Genomic DNA, 15,242 nt, shown 5'->3' on the forward strand with positions numbered 1-15,242 from the left:
GCTGGAAGTACAAGCTGGTAGGTTTTCTGGGACCTCTCTTGGCGTCGCCGGTACAAGACATTGTTGCGGAGCTCAAGACGGCTAAGCTCTCGGAGGAGCAGTGGAAGCTCAGGGAACTGTGTGCGCACGGTTGGAGGTGGTGTGTCCCCATATTCGATCTGAGAAATAACATGCTTTATACACTGATCGGCTCTTTGCTCGTCTGCCAGCTCTGCCTCAGTTAGATGGGGAATGGTTGGCAGACCTCCAAACTGTTCCTCTTGCCCATAGCTATCAGGTACAGCACTAGGAGACACAGCAAGCACCTCCACCAAGGCAACACAATCTGCATCTGCCTCTCTTTCATTGTCAGGACTGACGCTGTAGGTGAACTGCCTCTCACAGATTGCTTTCACCACAGACTGATTTACAGCATTGATGTTGTCTGGATCACAAAGGTGATCTTGAGTGAACTGTTGTATGCGTTCAATCTCTTTTTGTGATTTCAGGTCGTCCGCTAGCCCTCCGTGTGGTCTGCGTGATAATCCATCCGCATCTCCATTCTGCTTCCCTGGACGATAGAGGAGTTTGAAAGAGAATGTGGACAGTGCTGCTAGCCACCTATAGCTAGTTGCGTCAAGTTTTGCTGAAGTCAGAATGTAAGTCAGCGGATTACTATCCGTTACAACAGTGAAGTGGTTGCCGTAGAGATAGTCGCTGAACTTTTCTGTAACTGACCACTTGAGCGCCAGAAACTCCAACTTGTGCGCTGGATAGCGATTTTCGCTCCGTGACAGCCCTCTACTTGCATAGCCTATGACTCTAAGTTGTCCCTCTTGCTCCTGATACAATACAGCACCAAGCCCGGTGGTACTGGCGTCGGTGTGCAGTATATAGGGTTTCTGGGGGTCAGCGAAGGCAAGTACAGGGGCAGTGGTGAGACTTTGAATGACTGACTCGAAGGCTTCCTGGCAAGCTGGCGTCCAGCGACCTCCGAAAGGGTCTTTTGGGTCATGGTACTGATGTGCACTTTGTCTTGCGTTTACTTTTGATTTCTTGTGGCTAGGTGGGTACCCTGAAGTTAAGTTGTGGAGAGGTTTCACAATGCTGGAATACCCCTTAACGAACCTTCTATAATACCCAGCAAAACCAAGGAACGACTTTAACTCTCGCAGGGTCTGTGGGACAGGCCATGTTTTAAGGGCCGAAATCTTCTCAGGGTCAGTCCGAACTCCATTTCTGGAGACCACATGTCCCAGATAACGGACTGAAGTCTGGAAGAAGACACATTTCTCTGGTGACAGCTTTAACCCAAACTCTTTTAGACGAGTGAGCACTTTCATGAGTCTTTCTTCGTGTTCCTCAAGGGTTCGGGAGAATACTATCACGTCATCAAGAAAGACCAATGCATCCTTCAAATGCATATTCCCCATGCACCGCTCCATTAACCGCTGGAACGTGCTAGGGGCGTTCGTTACACCCTGAGGCATTCTGTTGAACTCCCAGAAGCCGAGAGGGCACACAAAGGCCGTCTTCGGTTTGTCTGCTTCTTCGACCTCGATCTGGTAGTACCCTGATTTTAGATCAAGAACAGAGAACCACTGTGAACCATTGAGGGCTGAGAATGTGTCCTCTAGCTTCGGAAGGCTGTACGCATCTTTTATAGTCTGAAGGTTTAGACGCCTATAATCGATGCACAACCGGACTTGGCCGTTCTTTTTCCGGACTACCACTATGGGTGACGCAAATGGGGACTCTGACTCTCTAATAACTCCTGCATCAAGGAGTTCCTGAATGTGCTTCCGGACAGCCTCAATGTCCCGTGGGTGGATTGGCCGGGCACGTAGTTTGAAAGGCGTGCCATCCGAAAGTTTTATATGATGTCGCACCTGGTCCGTCCGGCCAAAATCCAGGTCGTGCTGTGCAAACACCTCAGGCATGCCGCTGAGCTGCTGAGTGATGCGCTGTTTCCATTCCAATGGAACTGGGGAGTCACCAAAATTGAAGGTTATGGTGGGCTCTTGGAAAGACGGAGTCTCTGGAGTTCTCTGGGATAGTTCTGACTGTTTGGTCTTGTTGTGTTCCTTTAATAGGATGGTCTGATAAGCACTAACCTCTGCAATAGTACACTTGGCAGGGATGACAATGTCGTGGTCAGACTCGTTGCTTATAACAACTGGCAACTTGTGGGGCCGCCGCTGGGGAAAGTCCACCAGACCGGCTTTAAGTAGCAGGCCACCGGGCAAGGGGGACGATGATGGGTACTCAATTACAACTGATTTTTCATCCTGAAGGCCCTCGCCAAGGGCGACTCCCTCCACCACTACAGTTGAACCAGCTGGAATGACTTGAGGCATCTTGCCAAGTAGCTTCACTACCCCCTGATGGGTGTCACTTGTCTGCTTCCGTCTCAACTCAATGATTTTGAAGACTACTTTGTAGCCATGTGGGAGGGGTTGACGATTGGCTAAGTCAGTCTCTGAGTAGATGTCGAACAGTACATCTAGGGTGTTTGTGCCTATGAGCATGAGGGATTGTGAAGTGTCAGGGACGATTAAAGCAAGTGTGTTTACATCTACTGGAACACCTATAAAGTCCTTTGGAAAAGTTATGGTCATTTCTATATAGCCAAAGTAAGGCACTAGCTGGCCATTAGCACCTTCCACTTCTAAGAGGTCATGTAGTGGCTTGATCTTTTGCTCTGAAAGGTGCTGCTGGTAAAATGACTCAGGAACAGTGGTAACTTGGGAGCCTGAGTCAAGAAGACAGTTGACTTCTTCACCTCTCACAGTCACTTGAGCTGTACTTCTGGTACCAATCAACTGTTTAGGGAGTTGGAAAGATTGGTTCTGCTCTGAATGGTTTAAGCCAGAACATGTTTGTGCTTTGACAGTCTTTGCTGGGGTACTTACTTTGTTAACCTCAGCTGTGATTTTGTCACCATTGTTTACGTCTGAGGGACGTTGTTGACTCTCCTCAGCTCCTGTTTGTCCCACAACAGGAACTGTTAGATGTTTAAAGGTGAATCTGTACAATCTCGCGCTTCCCACTGGCGTTGTTTCTCCTCCAACTGCTTCTTTTTTTCTGCTACTAGGTTGGGGTTAGCGGGGTCAACACAGCATGGAGCGATATGTCCATCTTCACCGCAGTTGAAACAATACCAGGGCTTGGGTCTGCCCCTTTGCCTCTTTGAAGTCTGTCTTTGCATACGTCCATCTACACCATGTGGCTTTGACATCTTACTCTGCGGCTTCCCTGCAGGGTCCTTGCTGTTTGCAAACTTTGTTTTTTTCTGTGACATGAATGTAGTTAGTTGACTTTGCAGACTCGCCACCTGCTTTCGCAGATCCTCAATAGCAGCAATGCTACTCCCATGTTTCTCCTCTGGTTCACAAACATGTGCACCCTGGAACTGTAACTGAGTTCTCTGCTTTGTGGTGCCAATGTGTTTTCTCATACGGTTAGTTTTTGCTTGCTGTCGATCTTCCTCAGAGCGAATCATTAACAACAGGTCCGAGAATTGGGGTGGGCTGCTCTTCTTTTGCTCAAGTTGCAGGGCGCTGAGTAGGTCGTTGTCCCAACATCCCCTGCAGAACTGTTTAAGTAGATGTTTGTCCACTTCTTCACATGCGACTCCCCCCCTCTTCGTGGCTCTGTTTAATGCTAGCTGTAGCCGGTGAAGGTAAGTGGATGACTTCTCACCTGGATCTTGAAGGGTGTTCAGGAATTGAGCGAAAAGTTCCTCACCATCTTCTACAGTGCCAAAGGCTGAATCTAGAAGCTGCAAATAAGTCACAGGTGGTGACTCAGGCCGCAAACTCTTAACTATATCAGCTGCTGGTGGGAGCAGGCTCTCATGGATCTTTCTGGATATTTGCAGGGGGGACATGCTGGGATCATTTTGGAGCAGTTCAATTTGTGTGCGCCATGTGTCATAATCAGTTTCATTGTTAGGTCTGGGAACCTTACCGGAGAAGGAACGGAGTCTCACCTGGGACTGGATGTGTGGGACAACATCTTGCCTTCGTACGATATGCTCTACCACAACCTTCTGAATGTCAGGTGGGTTCAAGTCACTTACTGAGAGGGACGCTGCTCTCCTTCCATTAGTGAGGGGAAGATCATCAGTGGCACCAGTATCACTTGGTGTAACATCTGAATGTGAGGTGTGACACTGTCGCTCTTTAGAAGCGGGCGGAGATACAACAGTGGTCTCGACATACGTGGGAGAAGGTTCTTCAGTGGTAGGTCGCATGGCTTCAACATCCTCCCCAATCTGACACATCATCTCCTTCAGCACCTCACCGTAGTCTTTGCCACTCAGCTTGGCTAGTTCCTTGAGTTCCGCCAAGTAGGTTTTTGTAACATTACTCCCAACCGTGGTAGTGTACATGCTACTGAGTGTTTTAATTTCATAGACAACGCTGGAATCAGCTTGTGCTGTGTATGTGTATGGTAAACGAGGTTCTAAACCTTGTAAGGCTGAACTGCTAGAGTATTCTACGATCAGGTTTTGGTAGAAGTTGGACAGTGAATCATCAACAAAAAGGACTCTTGTGATTTTACCATACTGTTTCAGAAAGTCAATGACCTGTTCATCTTTCTCAGATACCTGTGTTATCCCAGCGACAACAACCGCATTAGGTATTTTGACACCAGACTTTTGTATGAAATCCATGCTGGTCATTGCCTCAATATTGATGCTCAAATCAATTGGCTCCTGGCTGGCTCGCCACTTCTGTAACCAACTTTAAGGTATAAAGGTGAATTACAGCGCAATAATTACTTGGGCTCGTAATAAGACCCTGGCCAGAATCAGAAGACACCAAATTCGTATGGAGCCAAAGTATTGAGCAGCAATAATGACCTGGACACAATGTTAACTTTTGAGTAGCCACTCTTGTATTGTTACAAAGTATAACAGGTATTTGTCCAATTTGTACAGATAAAGTATAAAATAAAATAAATAGTGTGCACACTCAACAAAATAAAAGTACTCGTTGGGGCCCTTTAAGAATTTAGAGTTAAGCTGGCGATAGCCAACTTCAAAGGTCCTTGTGAATGTAACTGGAATGTATGAGTGTGTGGTGTGTATCTTCTTTGGGGTAGATCGTCCTCAAAGTGGTTGGCTCGCCATCTATCACAACCAGAATATCGTCCTGGTCCTTGGACTTTTCCGTCCTCTCCAAAAAACCTGACCTATAATCCAGGTCATAAAATGTACATTCTAATCAGTCTGTTTCAGATGCATTGTTTAAGGTTAAAATACAAAATCAAAATATTGCATCACCTCATATTCATTGCATCAACATCTTAAATCTTATCAAATCTCACAGTTCTGTTGTACAACATTCAATTTTCAAGCATATCAAATATGAGAACTAAACATCTAAGTTGCTCAAATATTTCTCTATTCATGTAAACATTAATTAAACAATACTTATGGTAAGTAACCATTGACACTCAAAATACAATACACCATAACAAATTCAGAACTATGTGCAAATAAGCAACAAAATATACATGTGAGTTCAGTTCAGAGGCATTAAAGCAGTGTGCTTAATTTCTCCACACTATAGGCCTATTCGTGAGAGAGAAATGCACTAAAAATTACCCTCTAGATTACTTTAAACTCACAGTGAACTGACAAAATTTAGCTTTAGAGCAGCTAAGAACATGTTGCTCACCGTTGCTCTGTTTCACAAAAGCCCAACACACACTGGCGTTGGAATTGCAGCAGCTCTCCGGATGAAAGGTGAGTGGTTAGCCTGTGAGACACCGAGCTAGCATTAGCATGATCGCGACGGTAAGTCTCTACAAGTTTTTTTCCATCAGAACAACACTCGTCTTACCGACGTTGCCTCTCTCCTTCATCCAGCCACTCGACTCCGGACTTCCAGCAGGTAAGTACGCTGGCTTTCCTTCCTCTCAATCCTGAGTTTTCCTCTCTTTTGTCCGTGGATTTCTCAGTTTGAGTAGTAGATGCCTCCACTCCTCTTGCTGAGATGAGAAAAAACCCGGGACACCATGCACCTCCACCTCACTTCCTGGCTGACAGGGTCAATGCGGCCTGGGTAGGCTCTGATTGGTTGCTGAGCTAGGTGCATTCAATGGTCATAGGAAATATGACGTTTTGCTGATGTAGACAGTTAATATAAAGAGAATAAGTATGATATTTTTCATCTGGGCTACACCTGTCTGTAAGAGTCAGATCTAAAGCCACTTGTGATTTGGAGATGCAGCCTGCAGATTGTGTCCAGATTATCCCAGCTCTCTTCACTATATATCCAGGCTTGACTTATCAAATGTGTAAAATTCAAGGCTGGTCCTTAAAAGTTGCCAACAATGCAAAAACTGCATAGCCACACAAGTCCCAGCGTTTCCCACCGCAGCAGCTGTGAAACGAAAGAGGAGAAAGGATGAATGAGTGTTTGCTTATCGGCTCTCCGCTCTCCCCCAAGCTGGCGTTGTTCTTGGTAGCCATGACAACGGAGATAGTCCCAGCTTTGTAAATACAGGCCCCAACAGCCCAAAAAAGAAAAGAAAAAAAAAGGATTGGGATTCCCTGCGCAGCCCAGGAATCCCCCTAGCAGACTGAAGACACAGATAGGACCTGAACTCAGTGAGTGTGTTCGAGCCGAGGCTCGAACCAGGGCCTGTCTGTGCTTCAAGTTGCCAGGGGCCGGCAGGTTTTCTGCGCCACCTGCCCGCCGTGTAAGCTGTACAAATTTGCTATATTTGACTTCTCTGAATATAAATTATTTTTGAAAAGGAAAAATAATAATTTTAATGTGAGGCAAAACATGTATGGTGCTCGATAAAGATGACACGCCGACTCACTTCTTCTTCTTTCTTTTTTTTGCAAAGTTTGTTTTCATATTAAACCAGTGTCAGTGACGTCATTCTATGCGACTACCACAGTAAAGGAAAAGCCTGGATCTGTACATCTTTTTCTTTTCTTTTTGTTGTCTAAAACACAAAAATCGCGAAACAGTCAGCTCACAAAGTTGCAGGTTGGTGGCAATTTGGCAGAACAGCCAATGACTTAAAACATTTAAGTGCATATATCTTGCCACAAGACATGTGCGCTAAGCTAGCCAAATGAGTTTCTGTTAGCGAATCAAGTTCAAGCTCCTCACATATCATCATCCAGGGTACAGTCATATGCTCATGAGGAGATCCCACGCAGGTAACACTACGGCAGTGCAACAAGTTAAATATGCACACATTTTAAGCTATTTCCTAATATCTAACCATTATGATAAATGTTTGCCTGCAACCGACACAACCAACACAAATGTCATTGAAAAAAACAAAACCCTGTGATCACATGTTTCTGTTTTTCTAGAACAGAAGAAGCACAATTTAAAAAGCCAGTAGTAATAAATCTTTGTTGTTACTGCATGATTCGAATGAAGTACCTGAAGTCTGGCTGGAATAAGAAGTGGTCATCTGTGTACTGTGCTAGTGATCTGCATAATTCACCTCATCTGTTTGGATGGCAGAAGTCGGCTAACTACACAGCTAATTTCATCAGGCTGCTAATGAAACATCTAAAATGATAGATGGTTAACTACACAACGGAAGTAACAGCATTACAATCACTTGATTTAATTACATTTTCCCCCCAAACATTTGATCCAAATTAGCAAAGTACTGCAGCCATCTGAACCTTCTAGGTGTTACATGTTACAGTGTTCCACTCTGGCCAGCTTTGAAAATGGAAAACTGTTTGCGTGGTTTACTCGGTTCTGTAAATAAGGCTCCTTTCATTTGTGAGACTGTATTCCACAGCCAGTTGTCTTCTCTCCCCTTTGGTCCGCCCTTACAAGGTGAAGGTGCTGCCCACCCATGATACCAGCAAGGTGCGTGCAAGTGGATCCGGCCTTAACACCACTGGAGCGCCCACCTCTCTGCCAGTGAAGGTCACCATTGATGCCAAAGATGCAGGTGAGGGACTGCTGGCAGTGCAGATCACTGTGAGTGCATGAACGTGGACCACACAATAATGTATTCAAAGCATTGATATTTAGGTAACAGTTTTTGTTTTCTCCTGAAGGACCCAGAGGGGAAGCCCAAGAAGCAGATATCTGTGACAGCCATGATGGGACCTACCTGGTGTTTTATGTGCCAGACATGACTGACAGATACACCACTCTCATTAAGTACGGAGGAGACAAGATCCCTTATTCACCCTACTGAATCAGGGCTCTGCCCACCGGAGATGCCAGCAAGTGCACTGTCACTGAATGTTGTCCAGTGGCCAGGTAGGACTCACTTCCTTGGTTGCTTATACACTTTTAGTTTTCTTTGAAAACGGCCCTTTAAGTCACTTGATCCATGACTTGAGCGAGCACTCTCCATTTGTTCATTTCATAGTTATTGTAGAAAAGATAAGAAATGATGCTTTAGTCTTTTTGTAAATTATAGTCAAACATACAATAAACTGAGGTATTCCCTTTGGTTAACAGAGCAATCCGATAATAAAAGTGGACAAAGCACATCGAGTTGCCACAAATATCTTTGTATATTACGCAGTGGGGCAAAAAATGAGGTGACCAAATACTTCTTTTCCACCATAATTTGCAAATCAGTTCTTTAAAACTCGGACAAGTTAGAGGTATACCTATGATGAAAATGACAGGCCTCTCTCATATTTTTAAGTGGGAGAACGTGCACAATTGGTGGCTGACTAAATACTTTTTTGCCCCACTGTATTTGATCCTGTCTCCCTCAATACTATTTAATATCTAAATGCTTGATTCATCATATTATAACAAATGTGCTGTTGTAGCTACTGACAGTGAGTTTGATTCCATTTTTTCCATCTACCAAAGAGAAATAATATCTCTTAGTGGCAGGTGGATCACACGTTGATTCTAACACTTTGCATATGACTGGGTAGGATGAGCATTTTATAAGCGCTTGTGTGGTTTTTGTTTATTTAAGGAAATACATCAGTTTCCCTTGTATTTTAAATTTGAGTGAAGATCCTAAATTGGTCCCCACTCTTCACTTTGAGAAAAGGCTAATCTGTCTTATCCCCACATGAGCACAGTCAGATATAATACAGGCTTTCACTCAGGAGCAGGAAGGCTAAAGGCTGTTTAATGTTTGATCTAACTGTGTCAGACATTTGCGTTCTCACATGCATGGACAATATCTTGAAAACTTCAGAGCTGCAGTGCATGTGTAAAAGTGGTTAGAAAGCAGTGCTTTAACACAGGTTTTGTCTCTTTGCGTAGCTGCTCGGTCCATCCAGACTCCCCTCGATATACAACAGTGATGCCAGCAACTCAAATACAAGCTCTCTCCAAGTGATTCCTTCATCATCAACATCTGCATCCATGATCCATTAGCTCAACAGCAACATCTGTCAGCTGTGCATCCAACTCGGGGGAATCGCCTGCTGTGCTCAGCCAGTGGGCCGCAATTTCTGTGCCTTGTTGATGGCCTCGCTGTATCCTGTGCTGGAGAAAGCTGGTGAGGAGACACTGCTGGTGAGCCAGGCGGCGCTGAGCTCCATGTAGGACATCAGTAAGGCCTGTGGATACACTTCCCTCAAGGAACTGATCAATGAGAACTCTGACTACCTGCTTAATGACATATCACTCAACCTTCAGAGGCTCAGCCAGCATCCACAGGTAGTTATGAGGTGTTTTTGTTTTTAGCCCAAAATGGACACAGAAATGAGTGCTGGAGGGTTTACCCGATTTCCTTCTTTGTCTGCTTAAGCCTGTGCGTCCCTTTCAGTAAGTGATTTGAATCCACCTGACATTCAGAAGGTCGTGGTAGAGCATGTCGTACGAAGGCAAGATGTCAAACACATCCAGTCCCAGGTTAGACTCCGTACCTTCTCCGGTAAGGTTCCCAGACCTAACAACAAAACTGATTATGACACGTGGCGCACACAAATTAACCTGCTCCAAAATGACCCCAGCATGTCCCCGCTGCAAATATCCAGAAAGATCCATGAGAGCCTGCTCCCACCAGCAGCTGATATAGTTAAAATGTGTGACTCACAGGTGCTATAGCGTACGGCCACAGCTTCACTCTGAGCTCCATCTCCATAGAGTGCAGACAGTGATATCTGATACTCCTTAAGACACAGGACAACAGTTTATTGAGATATTGTATTTTTTATTTCATAATATGTACTCCAACAACTCAATAGTTCTTCCCCACCTGCCTCAGGTCGCCTCCACTTAGGGAGATCCACTTAATGAGGTAAGAAACATCATCATCATCTGCAGCTTCCCAGCGCACCGTGATGTCACTGTCTGAGAAATTAGTTATCCTAAGGTCTGAAGGAGGAGGCACCTTCACTAGAAGAAAAGAATAATGTGTATGGGAATTTTTTAAAAATGGGAAAGCTACATCTTTATATCTTTCATTATTAATAACATTTACAGTACTGTGCAAAAGTCATGAGCCACACGCTAAAGTATTTCATTGGACATTATCTGTTTTTTCCAATCCTTTTTAATCCAGTTCTTGTACCTGACCATTTTCTGAGTAATGTTTTTTGTTTGTTTGTTTGTGTAAACACTTGTTTGTTTGTTTGTGTAAACACTTTGCACTGACCATTATTGGAGAATTAAAAAGCACCTAATTCAAGGAATATGTGTACACATAACAGAAAACTTGGGAAAGAACCAATTTGAAATCTTTAAGCACTTTGTTACTAGCGGCCTGTCACAAAAACACATTTTGTATAGTGTTTTTTTTTTATCTTGTTAATAAAATGTATACAAATGTGTGTGATTAATCACAATGTGTTAGTGTGTAATCACCCTGAGACATGCATGCCTGTCTGTAAGAGTCAGATCTAAAGCCACTTGTGATTTGGAGATGCAGCCTGCAGATTGTGTCCAGATTATCCCAGCTCTCTTCACTATATATCCAGGCTTCACTTATCAAATGTGTAAAATTCAAGGCTGGTCCTTAAAAGTTGCCAACAATGCAAAAACTGCATAGCCACACAAGTCCCAGCGTTTCCCACCGCAGCAGCTGTGAAACGAAAGAGGAGAAAGGATGAATGAGTGTTTGCTTATCGGCTCTCCGCTCTCCCCCAAGCTGGCGTTGTTCTTGGTAGCCATGACAACGGAGATAGTCCCAGCTTTGTAAATACAGGCCCCAACAGCCCAAAAAAGAAAAGAAAAAAAAAGGATTGGGATTCCCTGCGCAGCCCAGGAATCCCCCTAGCAGACTGAAGACACAGATAGGACCTGAACTCAGTGAGTGTGTTCGAGCCGAGGCTCGAACCAGGGCCTGTCTGTGCTTCAAGTTGCCAGGGGCCGGCAGGTTTTCTGCGCCACCTGCCCGCCGTGTAAGCTGTACAAATTTGCTATATTTGACTTCTCTGAATATAAATTATTTTTGAAAAGGAAAAATAATAATTTTAATGTGAGGCAAAACATGTATGGTGCTCGATAAAGATGACACGCCGACTCACTTCTTCTTCTTTCTTTTTTTTGCAAAGTTTGTTTTCATATTAAACCAGTGTCAGTGACGTCATTCTATGCGACTACCACAGTAAAGGAAAAGCCTGGATCTGTACATCTTTTTCTTTTCTTTTTGTTGTCTAAAACACAAAAATCGCGAAACAGTCAGCTCACAAAGTTGCAGGTTGGTGGCAATTTGGCAGAACAGCCAATGACTTAAAACATTTAAGTGCATATATCTTGCCACAAGACATGTGCGCTAAGCTAGCCAAATGAGTTTCTGTTAGCGAATCAAGTTCAAGCTCCTCACATATCATCATCCAGGGTACAGTCATATGCTCATGAGGAGATCCCACGCAGGTAACACTACGGCAGTGCAACAAGTTAAATATGCACACATTTTAAGCTATTTCCTAATATCTAACCATTATGATAAATGTTTGCCTGCAACCGACACAACCAACACAAATGTCATTGAAAAAAACAAAACCCTGTGATCACATGTTTCTGTTTTTCTAGAACAGAAGAAGCACAATTTAAAAAGCCAGTAGTAATAAATCTTTGTTGTTACTGCATGATTCGAATGAAGTACCTGAAGTCTGGCTGGAATAAGAAGTGGTCATCTGTGTACTGTGCTAGTGATCTGCATAATTCACCTCATCTGTTTGGATGGCAGAAGTCGGCTAACTACACAGCTAATTTCATCAGGCTGCTAATGAAACATCTAAAATGATAGATGGTTAACTACACAACGGAAGTAACAGCATTACAATCACTTGATTTAATTACATTTTCCCCCCAAACATTTGATCCAAATTAGCAAAGTACTGCAGCCATCTGAACCTTCTAGGTGTTACATGTTACAGTGTTCCACTCTGGCCAGCTTTGAAAATGGAAAACTCTTTGCGTGGTTTACTCGGTTCTGTAAATAAGGCTCCTTTCATTTGTGAGACTGTATTCCACAGCCAGTTGTCTTCTCTCCCCTTTGGTCCGCCCTTACAAGGTGAAGGTGCTGCCCACCCATGATACCAGCAAGGTGCGTGCAAGTGGATCCGGCCTTAACACCACTGGAGCGCCCACCTCTCTGCCAGTGAAGGTCACCATTGATGCCAAAGATGCAGGTGAGGGACTGCTGGCAGTGCAGATCACTGTGAGTGCATGAACGTGGACCACACAATAATGTATTCAAAGCATTGATATTTAGGTAACAGTTTTTGTTTTCTCCTGAAGGACCCAGAGGGGAAGCCCAAGAAGCAGATATCTGTGACAGCCATGATGGGACCTACCTGGTGTTTTATGTGCCAGACATGACTGACAGATACACCACTCTCATTAAGTACGGAGGAGACAAGATCCCTTATTCACCCTACTGAATCAGGGCTCTGCCCACCGGAGATGCCAGCAAGTGCACTGTCACTGAATGTTGTCCAGTGGCCAGGTAGGACTCACTTCCTTGGTTGCTTATACACTTTTAGTTTTCTTTGAAAACGGCCCTTTAAGTCACTTGATCCATGACTTGAGCGAGCACTCTCCATTTGTTCATTTCATAGTTATTGTAGAAAAGATAAGAAATGATGCTTTAGTCTTTTTGTAAATTATAGTCAAACATACAATAAACTGAGGTATTCCCTTTGGTTAACAGAGCAATCCGATAATAAAAGTGGACAAAGCACATCGAGTTGCCACAAATATCTTTGTATATTACGCAGTGGGGCAAAAAATGAGGTGACCAAATACTTCTTTTCCACCATAATTTGCAAATCAGTTCTTTAAAACTGGGACAAGTTAGAGGTATACCTATGATGAAAATGACAGGCCTCTCTCATATTTTTAAGTGGGAGAACGTGCACAATTGGTGGCTGACTAAATACTTTTTTGCCCCACTGTATTTGATCCTGTCTCCCTCAATACTATTTAATATCTAAATGCTTGATTCATCATATTATAACAAATGTGCTGTTGTAGCTACTGACAGTGAGTTTGATTCCATTTTTTCCATCTACCAAAGAGAAATAATATCTCTTAGTGGCAGGTGGATCACACGTTGATTCTAACACTTTGCATATGACTGGGTAGGATGAGCATTTTATAAGCGCTTGTGTGGTTTTTGTTTATTTAAGGAAATACATCAGTTTCCCTTGTATTTTAAATTTGAGTGAAGATCCTAAATTGGCCCCCACTCTTCACTTTGAGAAAAGGCTAATCTGTCTTATCCCCACATGAGCACAGTCAGATATAATACAGGCTTTCACTCAGGAGCAGGAAGGCTAAAGGCTGTTTAATGTTTGATCTAACTGTGTCAGACATTTGCGTTCTCACGTGCATGGACAATATCTTGAAAACTTCAGAGCTGCAGTGCATGTGTAAAAGTGGTTAGAAAGCAGTGCTTTAACACAGGTTTTGTCTCTTTGCGTAGCTGCTCGGTCCATCCAGACTCCCCTCGATATACAACAGTGATGCCAGCAACTCAAATACAAGCTCTCTCCAAGTGATTCCTTCATCATCAACATCTGCATCCATGATCCATTAGCTCAACAGCAACATCTGTCAGCTGTGCATCCAACTCGGGGGAATCGCCTGCTGTGCTCAGCCAGTGGGCCGCAATTTCTGTGCCTTGTTGATGGCCTCGCTGTATCCTGTGCTGGAGAAAGCTGGTGAGGAGACACTGCTGGTGAGCCAGGCGGCGCTGAGCTCCATGTAGGACATCAGTAAGGCCTGTGGATACACTTCCCTCAAGGAACTGATCAATGAGAACTCTGACTACCTGCTTAATGACATATCACTCAACCTTCAGAGGCTCAGCCAGCATCCACAGGTAGTTATGAGGTGTTTTTGTTTTTAGCCCAAAATGGACACAGAAATGAGTGCTGGAGGGTTTACCCGATTTCCTTCTTTGTCTGCTTAAGCCTGTGCGTCCCTTTCAGTAAGTGATTTGAATCCACCTGACATTCAGAAGGTCGTGGTAGAGCATGTCGTACGAAGGCAAGATGTCAAACACATCCAGTCCCAGGTTAGACTCCGTACCTTCTCCGGTAAGGTTCCCAGACCTAACAACAAAACTGATTATGACACGTGGCGCACACAAATTAACCTGCTCCAAAATGACCCCAGCATGTCCCCGCTGCAAATATCCAGAAAGATCCATGAGAGCCTGCTCCCACCAGCAGCTGATATAGTTAAAATGTGTGACTCACAGGTGCTATAGCGTACGGCCACAGCTTCACTCTGAGCTCCATCTCCATAGAGTGCAGACAGTGATATCTGATACTCCTTAAGACACAGGACAACAGTTTATTGAGATATTGTATTTTTTATTTCATAATATGTACTCCAACAACTCAATAGTTCTTCCCCACCTGCCTCAGGTCGCCTCCACTTAGGGAGATCCACTTAATGAGGTAAGAAACATCATCATCATCTGCAGCTTCCCAGCGCACCGTGATGTCACTGTCTGAGAAATTAGTTATCCTAAGGTCTGAAGGAGGAGGCACCTTCACTAGAAGAAAAGAATAATGTGTATGGGAATTTTTTAAAAATGGGAAAGCTACATCTTTATATCTTTCATTATTAATAACATTTACAGTACTGTGCAAAAGTCATGAGCCACACGCTAAAGTATTTCATTGGACATTATCTGTTTTTTCCAATCCTTTTTAATCCAGTTCTTGTACCTGACCATTTTCTGAGTAATGTTTTTTGTTTGTTTGTTTGTGTAAACACTTGTTTGTTTGTTTGTGTAAACACTTTGCACTGACCATTATTGGAGAATTAAAAAGCACCTAATTCAAGGAATATGTGTACACATAACAGAAAACTTGG

At 43.8% G+C, this 15,242-nt stretch overlaps 1 long non-coding RNA gene across 1 annotated transcript; it reads right to left on the bottom strand.

The window, feature by feature from the left end:
- Positions 1–4,858: 4,858 nt before the first annotated feature.
- On the bottom strand, positions 4,859–6,127 carry LOC146699914 (uncharacterized). The gene is made up of 3 exons (XR_014922659.1): positions 5,832–6,127; positions 5,667–5,747; positions 4,859–5,178 (listed from the first exon to the last, which is right to left on the bottom strand). It is a non-coding gene; the product is annotated as an uncharacterized LOC146699914 (long non-coding RNA).
- Between the last annotated feature and the right edge of the window lie 9,115 nt (positions 6,128–15,242).

The sequence above is a fragment of the Copadichromis virginalis genome, linkage group LG10 (genome assembly GCF_057382275.1).
Source record: "Copadichromis virginalis isolate Kocher_CV1m ecotype Utaka linkage group LG10, C_Virginalis_male_GT1.1, whole genome shotgun sequence".
NCBI lineage: Eukaryota > Metazoa > Chordata > Actinopteri > Cichliformes > Cichlidae > Copadichromis > Copadichromis virginalis.